Source organism: Octopus sinensis, linkage group LG29 (assembly GCF_006345805.1).
Source record: "Octopus sinensis linkage group LG29, ASM634580v1, whole genome shotgun sequence".
Lineage (NCBI taxonomy): Eukaryota > Metazoa > Mollusca > Cephalopoda > Octopoda > Octopodidae > Octopus > Octopus sinensis.
Window position 1 is genome coordinate 765,951 of NC_043025.1, and position 14,576 is coordinate 780,526.

The 14,576-nt window shown below is 37.3% G+C and overlaps 1 long non-coding RNA gene across 31 annotated transcripts in view; it reads right to left on the reverse strand.

Annotated features, from left to right (window-relative positions):
* Positions 1 to 2,558: 2,558 nt before the first annotated feature.
* The window catches only part of LOC115226084, a 17,174-nt gene continuing 5,156 nt past the window's right edge, over positions 2,559 to 14,576 (reverse strand). For 2 of the 31 annotated variants that reach the window (XR_005004254.1, XR_005004246.1), the window contains exons 2-7: positions 14,041 to 14,119; positions 10,664 to 10,732; positions 7,786 to 7,932; positions 5,111 to 5,243; positions 4,536 to 4,675; positions 2,559 to 3,016 (exon numbers count right to left, since the gene is read on the reverse strand). This is a non-coding gene — a long non-coding RNA (uncharacterized LOC115226084). Of the gene's footprint in view, positions 3,017 to 4,535; positions 4,676 to 5,110; positions 5,244 to 5,593; positions 5,697 to 7,785; positions 7,933 to 9,473; positions 9,511 to 10,197; positions 10,235 to 10,663; positions 10,733 to 11,958; positions 12,001 to 14,040; positions 14,120 to 14,576 lie in introns of those variants that run through there. The other 29 variants (XR_005004255.1, XR_005004247.1, XR_005004251.1 and 26 more) reach the window with 22 other exon arrangements.

A 14,576-nucleotide genomic window follows, 5' to 3' on the forward strand; every position in this document is an offset into this window, starting at 1 on the left:
GTAAATGAATGTGTTTGTACGTGCATCCGTGAGAGAGATTGTGTGTGTGTGTTTGTGTGAGTGTGTGTATATGTATGCATGTATGTAGGTATATGTATATATATATATATATACATAGATACATATATATATATACATATATATACGTACATACATACATACACATATATATATAAAATATACATATATATATATATGTATATATATATACATATATAGATACATACATTAATCGTCCCAGCGACGATTGACAAGCGCAGTGAACATCCCTCTCACTTAGCGATGCGGCAAATTGTACCGATAGAATGAGTGTCGGGCTTAGATATTACTTGGGTTGATATGTTGGACTAAAAACTTAAAGTTGGTTCCAAACCAACTCTGACAGTGTGCTTCCTATGTAAACACCAACCGCTTTTATTAGACGGTTATATCAATGCATAATTGATGTAATTTGTATGTCAATAGCCTTCTTCAGCCGCGTACAATTACTACTCCAAGGACATGTATTACATTAGTTTGGGAAAAAGACGAATTACGTTGGGGATGCAAATCCTCATAGTCCTGTACAACAGAGCGAGGCACCAAAACAAAATCGAAGCGTCCATCCCGTTTTTCACGAAGAATGGGTTCTCAAGAAAAATCTCAGCAAAAATCCAACGTGTAAAAATAAGCAGAGACACATGAAAATATTCGAAATACGTAAATATTAACAAGTGAAACCAATTGGTAGATAGGGAATCGTTTTTCATTTCGGATATTTTCACTTTGGCTTTTTGCTGAGATTTCTCTTGAGAACACATTCTTCGTGGTAAATGGCGATTTGACGTCTATGTTTAGCATATAGGCTATCCACTTTTAGTGGTCAGTCGTCTAAATTGTGTGTGTATATATATATATATATATATATATATATATATATATATATATATATAATATATATATATATATATATACATATACATATACATATAACGTATATATATACACACATATATATACATATATACATACATATATATATACATACATATATATATATACATACATACATACATACACACACACACACATATATATATATATATATATATATATATAATATGAAGTGACTAATGTTGCTAGTAAGCAGCAGCAACATTGCTAGAAATAAGAGTCAGAATGACTCTTAGCCATCAGTAAGCAAGGGATACAAGCTCCATAGTGCAAGCAAGACAGAGCCGGATCATCGATGATTTCGGATGTGTGATGCATTCCCTGTGGTTGCCAAAGGTTAAAACTCAACTGGCCTTGTCTGTTTATAAGAAATACCAAAGCAACCAGTGGCTCGTGGCTAAGAGTTGATTTGGCTCGTATTTCTAACAATACTTTTGCTTTTTCGTTGTAAATTGTGAATAGTTACCCCAATGATTTATAATTTTCACTTTTATCATTCACGGAATCAGCCACTGATACACACCTGCATACACACACACACACATAAATCAATGACAACTTTTGTCTGACTTTTACCATCTTAATGTTTAAACCAATAAACCAATATTCACGAAACTTTTCGTTCATGTTACACTAACATTCAGTTAAGTGATAAGCTAATTGGATTCCTATAAAAATCTATAACGTGCAACCCAGGGGCATTGGAACAAATAAAATTTTAAAATGATAAAGTTGCAAAACGTATTAATTTGACGGAAAGAGAGTATCAAAGAGAGAGGGAGAATTCTATCAGTGAAGGCGAGAACATCAGCAAGAATGGGATTTTAATGTTAATATAGCTGTCATATACACGCGACGCTGCATACATACTTTTGTAAATACATTGATACAACACACACATACACAGAGAAGGGTGTATTTTATGAATATGTAGTTTCCGTGAGAGACAGAGTGGGTAGCTTTTCTGATGTTTATCGGCGAAGAAACACTCACACATAGATACACGCATACATATGAGTATATACATACAGGGTACATGCATATGTCTATTATACAACATTTTAAACTCGTTATTCCCTGTGTGTACGTATTTAAACGTGTGTGTGCGTGTGTAACACGTCCTATAACTGTCTGTCTCTCTAATTTTGTAGGGACATCCCTGTTACTGTCACATATTTTGGGAGAGTATAACTAGGTCAATATTTCCAAATTTAGTAACTTGAAATAACTTTGTTGCTTGTTTGTTGCAGAAAAGTTGCAGGAAAAGTTTAGTGAGGTTTAAAGTTTAACAAATATTACATAATCATAAAACAGGATTTGGAAGCTGGCATAGGAGCCAATTCTGGGATGCTGGAATCTTTATGTTGAAGGAAAAACGGAGAAAGGAGAAAGGTTGTGCAACAAAATGGTTCATATTTAGTTGAATAAATATTCAATCACATAATATTGTTTTCTCTTCTAATTTCCTTAAATAATCGCCATGAACTTTCCTTAAGTACCAAGCATTCTACTCTCAGCTACAAATGAAGGTAGATAACTATCAACATATGGGATGATGTTAAATCTGCCGATATAACAATGGAAGCGTTTAAGTAGGCAATTAAGTATGGCAACAACAACGAACGGATATTTCAAAGTTTATCTTTATTTCAAAAGCTAATTTCTAACAAAGGAACCAAACCAGTGAAGGGTATCTCTAATGTGAGAGATAGATCCGCTAGAATTAGTAGCTAAATCCACTGCACTCCACACCTCATCATTGTAAAGGAGGACACATTGGAGAATGTGGTTCTTGGTTCTCTATACTTTGGTCAAAGGTCTCTCTCTTTGGTCAGCATTCACCTGGGAGTAAATAACAGCAGAATTTACACAGAAATTCACCGTTCATCTAATGAGAGATATACAAGGGCAGCAAAGCACTCAGCATCTTTAAGGCCACTTCTGAGGGTCTCAACTGTACGTTCCCCTGGTTTACAATTTATAAACCACTCACAAAGCATTTGATAACTCTGTTTTACTGTGTCACAAGGGAAAACGTTCTTGATAATATCCTGGTCAATTGCTGGAATTCCTAAAAAAATACCTGCAAAAGATACAATAAGAAATAACAGGAACAGTATTAACAATCTTTCTATATATAAAGCTGAAGTTGTCTGTGTATGACAGGTTTGGTAGCCTTCAACTAACATTATCTCCTCTGAGACCCTACGGCGCAAGTTGACCAAAATTGAGAGTATGATAGAAGAAGGCTTGCTCTTCCTTCCGTACAAGAATCGGACCATGTTAACACCCAAAAAATTATTTACATCAAAAAGGTGCTTTTTTTCTATGAAAATCCCTATTTTTTAACGATTTTTTGACTGATGTGTCGCCATTTTTCGGTGTATTTCAACTAGAAAAATGTTCACTTAAGGAGAATAACAAGCTATATAATGCCGAAATTTTACTTTTCAAAAATTCCAGTTCTAAAGGCTCGAAACAAACCCGAGCAACGCCGGACGATACTGCTAGTGTTATAGTAAAAGTCTTTATCTTTATCAACAATCTAAATTTTATTATTGAGAGACATTCCTAACATCAATGTCAACCAGCAATCACAATGGCTTTGGACAATAATTTTATACTGTCACCATTTAGCGTTTAAACCGGCCATATCCGGCCCAAATATTCTATATGTTTTATATCCAAACTGGCAATATTAAGCCTCTCATACCAAACCTAAATTGACATTCTAAAAATAAACAATCGCAGCATTGAAACCTCGAAGATATAAGATAATGCATGATTAATTCAAAACAATTTGAATAAAAAAATATTACATTTAACAGAGTAATCTGAACACTAAAGGATTCAACAATATTTAGATCCAAAACAAACATTTGATTGATCTTCGTAAATGTCCTCTATTAAGACATCTTACGTAATCTAACAATGTTGCAATTATATCACTTAATTATCACTTAATTACAGTTTCTCTCTAAGTTTTGTTTACTTTGCTTATATCTGTGCCAAATCATGTGAAGGCGCATGGCTCAGTGGTTAGAGCGTTGAGATTATGATCGTGAGGTTGTGAGTTCGAATCCCGGACCGGGCTGCGTGTTGTGTTCTTGAGCAAGATACTTTATTTCACGTTGCTCCAGTTCACTCAGCTGTAACAAAAGCTAGGGTCAAGCTGTATCGGCGCCTTTTCCCTCCCCATGGATAACACTGGTGGCGTGGAGAGGGGAGGCCTGGGCGACTGCTGGTCTTCCATAATCAACTTTGTCCGGACTTGTGTCTGGGAGAGTAACTTTCTAGGTTCAATCTCATGGACAGTCATGACTGAAGGGGTCGCTCTCTTTCCGTATGCCAAATCTATTACATGGCATTGTTCTCAAGACTAATCTTCACTAACAATCTGCTTAATTCCAATGTCAGACAAGTTATTCATCAAAGATCTAGTAACAAACAAATGTCACAACCACTTCAAGAAGGATAAACATACACCTAATCCCTTTGTTAAACATTGTTGCTGATAGTATTTAATTTTACATTTTATTCTACACAATAAGGGCAATGAGACAAGCAGGACAAACAGACAGATCATCAAAGAGCATTCTTACCAACTCGACTTCTGCTTGTTACAGGTTTTAAACACCTCAGACATCGTTTCAGTGGAACGTTTGAACATTCTTCACATGTCACAAGGTGTCCACAGGGATGAACTTTTGTTGTGGCCGCTTTATTTCTGCACCACAATCATCTGTGCAACGAAATACAAACATATCTAATCAATAACATTCATTTATAAGAAATATGACATTGCGTACGTGTTTACAGAAGAGAATATTATGAGACACTTCAGTGACAATCAAGAGCACATCAGAAATTCTTTAAACCATTACATATTGGCAGATTTGTCTGTAGCTAAATAGTCCATGCACACACACACACACACACATACATAAAATGTGGGGTGCCAGTGAGGTACCTCTGTCAATAGAACCCATTATGTGAATGTAATTGAAACAGTGTTCTTTCTTTGACCACCCAACAACTACAATTGTTGTTTTGTGCTACCTTTCATCAAAACACTAGCAACAGTTTTATTTATTGTTAGAATTTAAACGAAACACACATATAAACATGATTATTACATACAAAATAGTTTATCTTGTCATTGCCAGGAAATACTTACTGTGGCGGTAAAAATGTTTGTAATTTTGTTTTCAAATTTGGGTTTTTAATGAGGTCCAATGGCTGGCGAGATATCTGGTAACCACAAGGGCAGAGAACCTTTCGTCTTTGCTCAAGCTGAGCTCAGTGCAGCACTACAAAGGATGAAATATAAAATGATAACAATATTACACAAATATTCATAACAGATACCTCTAATTACAGAACAGATCATATAAATCTAGTCATAGTTTGTTTATCCAGTAATTAACCCTTTCGTTACCAACCCAGCTCAGGCTCTGTAATACAAATGTCTTGTTTTCAAAAGTTCTGAATTAAAATCTTCCACCAAACCTTAGTCACAATTTATGTTCCTAACACTAGCTGAATGATAAGTTATTTTACTAAATTCTTTGTTATATTTAAAATAATTGAAAGAAACACAGAGCATCTCAAAATATATACAGTAACGAAAGGGTTAAACCAATTATAAAATATTAACTACCTCCATCATCTCTAATTCAGATCATTTCCCATTCTCATTCGTTTTTGACTTTATTTTCGACATTAATTTACGAAGCCCAGTATTGTTGCGTTTGTCAATATGTCTAAATGTAGAAAAATGGTGAAATATTCCTTTTGACAATCTATTAACGGCTTTTTAAAAAATAACTTGCTCGCTTTCTCCTTACATCATATACTACTAACGTACGCGGTAATCACATTCTGCTAAAATGGTTTATTGATGTGTTTTGTTCCTTTTCTTCCCTGATGAGATGATTGCATTGTTTTACATAATTTTTTATTCTCTCTGGAAGAATCTCAATACTTTTCTCGAAATATATGTTGGAAGTATAGATGGTTTAAATAGCATGTGTTTGATTCCACGTCTTAATTTATCTTTTTCTTTCTCTCTCTGTATATAAATATGTATGTATATATATATATATATATATATGAGTCAAGTACATTTACACCAACATCAAATGAAAATTGAATGGAAATTGTAGTTAAGACACCCGTACCGGTGACACGTAAAAGCACCAACCGATCATGGCCGTTAACCAGTCTCCTCTGGCCCCTGTGCTGGTGGCACGTAAAAAGCACCCACTACACTCACGGAGTGGTTGGCGTTAGGAAGGGCATCCAGCTGTAGAAACTCTGCCAGATCAGACTGGTGCCTGGTGCAGCGTCCTGGCTTCGCAGACCCCGGTCGAACTGTCCAACTCATGCTAGCATGGAAAACGGATGTTAAACAATGATGATGATGATATGTATGTATATATATGTATATATATATATGATATGAGAAAATATGGAAGAAAGGAAAATGGAATTCATGAGACTCTTCATTCCATATTCTTTATCTCATATTTCATAAAAATCTACGGACATGAAGTAAATCCAATGGTATTTAAATCTGTACTGTTGATGACATCAGATAGCCGAATACGATGAACAGGCTTTAACCAGCATACTAGAAGGTGTATACCTAAACTTAGAATCATTACCTTCATGTGTTTGTGTGTGTACCTAACTGTACATACAAAACTTAAATACAGGAAAACTCACTAAGGACCATGCTTCATTGTATCCATTTTCTAGTGTCCTAACGTTGAACATTGTTATGACATTATTTACATTTGATGGATGTTCTTATCTTGTTTGTTGTTAACACGACGTTTCAGCTGATATACCCTCCAGCCTTTATCAATTGTCTTGGGGGAAATTTCGAACCTGGGTTCTCATTCCTAAGTATTTTTCGATGCTATTATAATTATTATTCAGGTCACACCCTGGAATCGAACTCAGAATCTTGGGATTAGTAGGCCCCGCTTTTAACCACTATGCCATATGCCCACATGCATATGGTGTAGTGGTTACATTATTTACAACTGACGGATATTTGTCCTCATCTTGTTGTTTCGGCTGATATACCCTCCGGCCTTCATCGGGTGTCTTGGGGAAATTTCGAACCTGGGTTCTCATTCCTAAGGTATTTTCGATATTATTATTATTATTATTCAGGTCACTGACTGGAATTGAACTTGGAATCTTGGGGGTTAGTAGCCTGCGCTCTTAACCACTATGCCATATGCATGTCAAATGTAAATAATGTACGTAATTCCTCATCTCTTAAATATAGAATTGTTATATGTCTACAAGAAGTCAGTGGATACATGTCATGTACAAGAAGTAGGATAGAGAGCAGTTTCACTCAGAATTCTTCATAGAATGGACTGGATGTATTTACCATGGCACCAGCACTATAAAGCTCAGACATCTCTTCTATCCTGCATCATTGTTAATTGAGAATTATATCTCCTCTATTAAATAGGCCACTTCTCTGTCACATTGTGATGGCTGTGTTTATATGGCCAACAGCCGAGATGGGTCACCTCTCAACCGTGGTGAGACGACATCTTTGAGAGTGAAAGGAGATGGAATATTGTTTGTTACATAATATCACTCGGGTCATAAGGGGAGACTGGATCACGGAATGGTAATGGAGGATGGGGTTGATAGGGGAGAATTGATACATGACAAGCAAAGCTTGTCTGTCTGTCTCTCTCTCTCTCTCACAACACACACAGATATATATATATATATATATATATATATATATATATATATATATATATATATATATACAAACAATTGTAAAATTTATCTAATCTAAAATATCCATGGGTGTACCCTCGGAATTAAACATCTCTTTTCATAGCAAGGTGCAAACAGTTATTGCCTTCACCATCAACAGCATTTCGCGAGGTGGCCCCTGGAAACGGCTTCAAGCAACAGTGTCATTTTCTGATTGTTCTTCAATTCTGATTTCACTGAACCCTTTGTGGGGGTAAAAATAGAAAATGAAAATTTACATGAAAATCCGGGTGAATATCAATGTGTCGTTATTATCTTCTACTGGGTACTTGATCAAACTGATCAGATACATTTGCTGTCTGTCAATAAAGTTAACCTTCATGATGTCTTCTATAATTTGCTCTGTGTATGTGTTAGATACACGATAAAGGCTTCATAAACAAATTGCTTCAGCCTAACCTATCTTTATCCCTTACTATGGTAAGGCAGCTTCAGGGGTAGCTTCTGTAAATATGCTAAGCACTGATGCTGGTCATAATTCAATCAATAAACACAGGAGCAAGTAAAAATAGGAGAAGGGGGTAAGCGGGGCCCCATTTAAGAGGCCCTTCAGAAATTAAATTGAACCTTCTATGGTGGTGAGCTGGCAGAAACGTTAGCACGTTGGGCAAAATGCTTAGTGGTATTTTCTCTGCCGCTACGTTCTGAGTTCAAATTCCGCCGAGGTCAACTTTGCCTTTCATCCTTTCGGCATCGATAAATTAAGTACCAGTTATGAACTAGGGTCGATGTAATCGACTTAATCAGTTTGTCTGTCCTTGTTTGTCCCCTCTGTGTTTAGCCCCTTGTTGGTAGTAAAGAAATAAGAAACGTTAGCACGCCGGGCGAAAAGCTTAGCGGTATTTAGTCTGTCTTTATGTTCTGAGTTCAAATTCCGCCAAGGTCGACTTTGACTTTCATCCTCTTGGGATCGATAAATGAAGTACCAGTTGCACACTGAGGTTGATCTACTCGACAGGCCCCAAAATTTCGGGCCTTGTGCCCAGAGTAGAAAAGAAATCGAACCTCCTTACGATACTCCCTGGGCATTCATGGTATGAAATTTATCGTCATTGCTCCAATGCCATGTATTTATTTTAAAATGCAGTAAAAATAGTGGGGCCCCAATTAGGTGGTCCTTCAAAACATAAATTCTCTCAGTATTGGCGAGTTACTGGTTTAAGTTTCGTTTTCTCTAATGACCTAATAACTATTAATTATCTCTATCATTGTGATGTTTGTATTTTTCACGTTTTTCTTCCCTCTTTCCATAACTTCCAGCCAACATTATGATGTGGTGGCTTTGATGCTGGTCGAGGTTAGTTAACAAATGCATATTATATACACTCTCTCGTCTTTGATTGATCTGTTAAATATTGATATCATTAAGGTACCAGTGAAATAATGGGGGTAGGTTTAATCACCTGTATACTCTTTTACTTGTTTCAGTCATTTGACTGTGGCCATGCTGGAGCACCACCTTTAGTCGAACAAATCGACCCCAGGACTAATTCTTTGTAAGCCTAGTACTTATTCTATCGGTCTCTTTTGCTGAACCACTTAGTCGATTTGTTCGACTAGAAGTGGTGCTCCAGCATGGCCACAGTCAAATGACTGAAACAAGTAAAAGAGTATACAGGTGATTAAACCTACCCCCATTATTTCACTGGTACCTTAATGATATCAATATTTAACAGATCAATGAAAGACTAGAGAGTGTATATAATATGCATTTGTTAACTAACCTCGGCCAGCATCAAAGCCACCACATCATAATGTTGGCTGGAAGTTATGGAAGGAGGAAAGAAAAACGTGAAAGGATCTAGGAGGAGTTAACGAACACAAAAACATAACGAGCAAAGAACCATCACTCAAATTTATAATAGGATAGGGCATGAAATTTGTTATATTTTGGTTAATTTCATAATGACCTTCTTTCATCTGACCATTAAAAATACTATTGTCAGTGGTGGTGGTCAGCTGGGCTGTCACCGCCACAAATGCCATCACCATCATGATCAATATACAGGCACAGGAGTGGCTGTGTGGTAAGTAGCTTGCTTCCCAACCACATGGTTCCGGGTTCATTCCCACCGCGTGGCACCTTGCGCCAGTGTTTTCTACTATAGCCTCAGGCTGACCAAAGCCGTGTGAGTGGATTTGGAAGACGGAAACTGAAAGAATCCCGTTGTATATATGTGTGTGTGCGTGTGTGTTTGTCCTCCCCACCTCCCAACATCGCTTGAAAACCGATGCTGGTGTGTTTACATCCCCATAACTTAGTGGTTCGGCAGCAAAAGAGACCGATAGAATAAGTACTAGGCTTAAAAAGAATTAGTCTTGGGGTCGATTTGCTCGACTAACGGATTAAACCTACCCCCATTATTTCACTGGTACCTTAATGATATTAATATTTAACAGATCAATCAAAGACTAGAGAGTGTATTTAATATGCATTTGTTAACTTACCTCGGCCAGCATCAAAGCCACCACATCATAATGTTGGCTGGAAGTTATGGAAAGAGGGAAGAAAAACGTGAAAAATACAAACATCACAATGATAGAGATAATTAATAGTTATTAGGTCATTAGAGAAAACAAATGTAATTAAGTCAACATAGGCGCAGGAGTGACTGTGTGGTAAGTAGCTTGCTAACTAATCACATGGTTCCGGGTTCAGTCCCACTGCGTGGCATCTTGGGCAAGTGTCTTCTGCTATAGCCCCAGGCCGACCAATGCTTGTGAGTGGATTTGGTAGATGGAAACTGAAAGAAGCCTGTCGTATATATGTATATATATATGTGTGTGTGTGTGTGTGTTTGTGTGTCTGTTTTTGTCCCCCCACCATTGCTTGACAACCGATGCTGGTGTCTTTACGTCCCCGTAACTTAGCGGTTCGGCAAAAAGAGACCGATAGAATAAGTACTGGGCTTACAAAGAATAAGTCCCGGGGTCGAGTTGCTCGATTAAAGGCGGTGCTCCAGCATGGCCGCAGTCAAAATGACTGAAGCAAGTAAAGAGAAAGAAAAAGAAGAAAAAAAGATATATTTATTCACTACACACTCTACACAGTACAAAAATGATATATACACACCTGAGTAAACACAGAAATGTATATATGGTACAATGAACAACAGTTATATAAACATGAAATTTAGGAGAGAAAGAAGGGCTATAGATAGTTGTATGGACCCCATTACATGACTGGTATTGCATTTTATCAACCTTGCAAAGATGGAAGGACAAGTCGATCTTGGCAGGATTTGAACTCAGAACATAAAGAGTCATAAATAAATACCACAAGGTATTTTGTCCAACAGTAATAAGACACAAGAAACAGAGTGCAGAGGGAGAACAGTTTATTGCATAAACCCCTGGATATTACTGGTACATATTATAATGACACCAGAGTGGTAATAGATACTCTGGCAAGATTTGAACATGGAACATAAAGAAACAAATGTAAATACTGAAAGGGGGTGATTCTGTATTTAGCCCAGGGTGAGAGGAAAAAGGGAAATTACAAGAGCGAGAGAGAGAGAGAAGGCGGAGGTTTTACATGCGATGAACAGAAGAAAAGGGAGGGTTTGAACCTGTAACGTTGAGGTAACGGAGAATGAGATGACCAGTCAGGCAAGAACAACGACCAAAATTATGGTGATGATTAATTAAAGTAGAATCAAAATCAAATTCGATGACTGGCATCCGTGCTAGCGGGGTGCAAAGAGCACTATACGAGTGTGATCGTTGACAGAGCAGCTAACCGGCTTCCGTGCCAGTGGCACATAAAAGGCACCATTCGAGTGTGATTGTTATTAGCGTCGCCTTACTGGCACCTGTACCGGTGGCATGTGTAAAAAGATTCGAGTGAGGTCGTTCCTGACTGGCCCCCGTGCCAGTGGAACGTAAAAGCACCCACTACACTCTCGGAGTGGTTGGCGTTAGGAAGGGCATCCAGCTGTAGAAACTCTGCCAGATCAAGATGTTGCCTGGTGCAGGATTGGTTCGCCAGTCCTCAGTCAAATTGTCCAACCCATGCTAGCATGGAAAGCGGACGTTAAACGATGATGATGAAGAAGATTACAGTGACATTACAGTGTGAAAGAGGGAAGAACGACAACAAACCCATGGTGGGATTATGGCATGAATGACTCATTGAAAAAATGCGACAAACATTATTGAAAGTGCAAAAGAAACAGATTTGGATATTCCAGAATCGAAGGGACTTACTTTCAAACAGCCAAATGTAAGGGTGTGTCACCATATTGTCACCGATATTGGCATTAATGCCATGTGCAATGTGAATTACAACAGGCCAACTGTGTCTGTGTAACCAGAACTACAGGTGTAGTGTAAGGAGTTATCTCGTTGGTTCACCCGAAGAAAAGAAGAAAAAAAATAGTAAAAATGGTGTTGGAAGGGGAGGAGAAAAATTAAAAGAAAAAAAGAACACAGAAAAAGATAAGAAAAAGAATCTAATTCATTAACCCTTTCGTTACCAACATGGCTGAAACCGCCTCTGGCTCTGTAGTACAAATGTCTTGTTTTCATACATTCTGAATTAAAATCTTCCACCAAATCTTAGTCGCAATTTATGTCCCTAATACTATCTTAATAATAACTAAGTTATTTTACTAAATTCTTTGTTATATTTAAAATTAATTGAAAGAAACACAGAACATCTCAACAGAAATATGGTAACGAAAGGCTTAAAGGAGTGGAATGATTGGGGCAGGGAGTAATTAAATGGAATTTATACTGTATTTACACATACGTGTATACACACACACACATATATATATATATATGTATATATATATGTGTGTATGTGTGTGGAGGCGCAATGGCCCAGTGGTTAGGCCAGCAGACTTGCAGTCGTAGGATCGCTGCTTTGATTCCCAGTCTTGAAATGGGTAACTACTTACCTTATCCACACATACACACCATCAACATCATCGTTTAACGTCCGTTTTCCATGCTAGCATGGGTTGAACGGTTCAACTGGTGTCTGGGAAGCCAGGAAGCTGCACCTGGCTCCAATCTTGATCTGGCAGAGTTTCTACTGCTGGATGCCCTTCCTAACGCCAACCACTCCATGAGTGTAGTGAGTGCATTTTACGTGCCACGGGCACAGGTGCCAGGGGTGTGAATATTTGAATCACTGATTCACTTTTGTTACTGATCCAACCTTTTCTGCCTAGCTTCAGCTAAACTCAGGTACACATTCTTCATGTTTCATATACACATAAATTCTTATAAAATTTCCCCACAGCCCCTACACATGGGTAGTACTGACCTCTTTGAGAAGCCCAGCTCTATATTCCTGCAGACAATATCCCATCTACTGACTATCATCGTTTCCTTCTAACTTCCAATATTTCAATTTTGAAGTAAAAAGCTACAAAGAACCATCATCTTTGTCCTTTTGGGTATCTTTCTCTATTCAATGAACACCAGTACAGTTTTATAAAGCCAGATCAAGTTGGGGCTTGATTCCTATGTGACACACCAGTATTTTCGCAAGTTTGATAAATTCTGCAAAAGAATTGCTGTGGCCCTTGACATCAATAAAAGCTTCAACTGTTTGTGGCAAAAGGACTTCTTGACAAAGTCACCATCCATCTACTAACTCCATCTTTCCCCTCATCTCTTGAGTTGAATATTTCCTGCCAGAATACCCCATTGCAGTGTGTGAGAATGGGTTTCTCTCTCACTCACATTCTCTTAATTCTAGCATGCTTCAAGGTTTGGTTAAATCTCTCTCTCTATAAAGCTGAAGTTGTCTGTGTATGGCAGGTTGGTAGCCTTCAACTAACACTATCTCCTCCGAGACCCTGAGGCGCAAGGTGACCAAAATTGAGAATATGATAGAAGAAGCCTTGCTCTTCATTCCGTAGAAGATAAAATTCAAATCAGACCATGTTAAGACCAAAAATTATTTACATCAAAAAGGTGCTTTTTTTCTATGAAAATCCCCTATTTTTTAACGATTTTTTGACTGATGTGTCGCCATTTTTCGGTGTATTTCAACCAGAAAAATGTTCACTTAAAGAGAATAAAAAGCCACATAACGCAAAATTTTTACTTTTCAAAAAATTCCAATTCTAAAGGGTCAAAACAAACCTGAGCAACGCCGGGCTATACTGCTAGTATATATAAAAAGTGACAATGATGAGGATTACAGGAAAGAGTTGAAGAAAGAAATGAAACATTATGGACAAATGTATGTGATTACTTAGGAACATTTCATATTGTGTATAAAATAAGAAACAAGCAATCAAATTTGAGAAGGAAATAAACAGAACAACTTACTTCATCTGGATGCTCAGTTATGAAGATTTTGACTGCTTCAATGTCACCATTTTTTTCATGATCTCATTGATGTCCATGTCTTTTAAATGAAAGATGTCAAAAGAGAAAATATAAGAATTTAAAAAAAAACTCCTAAAATGAGGTAAACAACAATAAACAGAAGTTGATGGTTCTAAAATCTTGCATAAGATAACAAAAATATTGTAAACTTCAGTTTATCTAAACTATTATTCATAGCTGAATGTTCTTCTTGACACTAATAAACCAAGGCACAGGAGTGGCTGTGTGGTAACGGGCTGGCTTACCAATCACATGGTTTCAGGTTCAGTCCCACTGCATGGCACATTGGGCAAGTGTCTTCTACTATAGCCTCGGCCGACCAAAGCTTTGTGAGTGGATATGGTAGACGGAAACTGAAAGAAGCCCGTCGTATATATAATATATATATATATATGCATATTTATATATACATGTATGTATGTATGTATGTGTGTGTATATGTTTGTATGTCTGTATTTGTCGCCCAATATCACTTG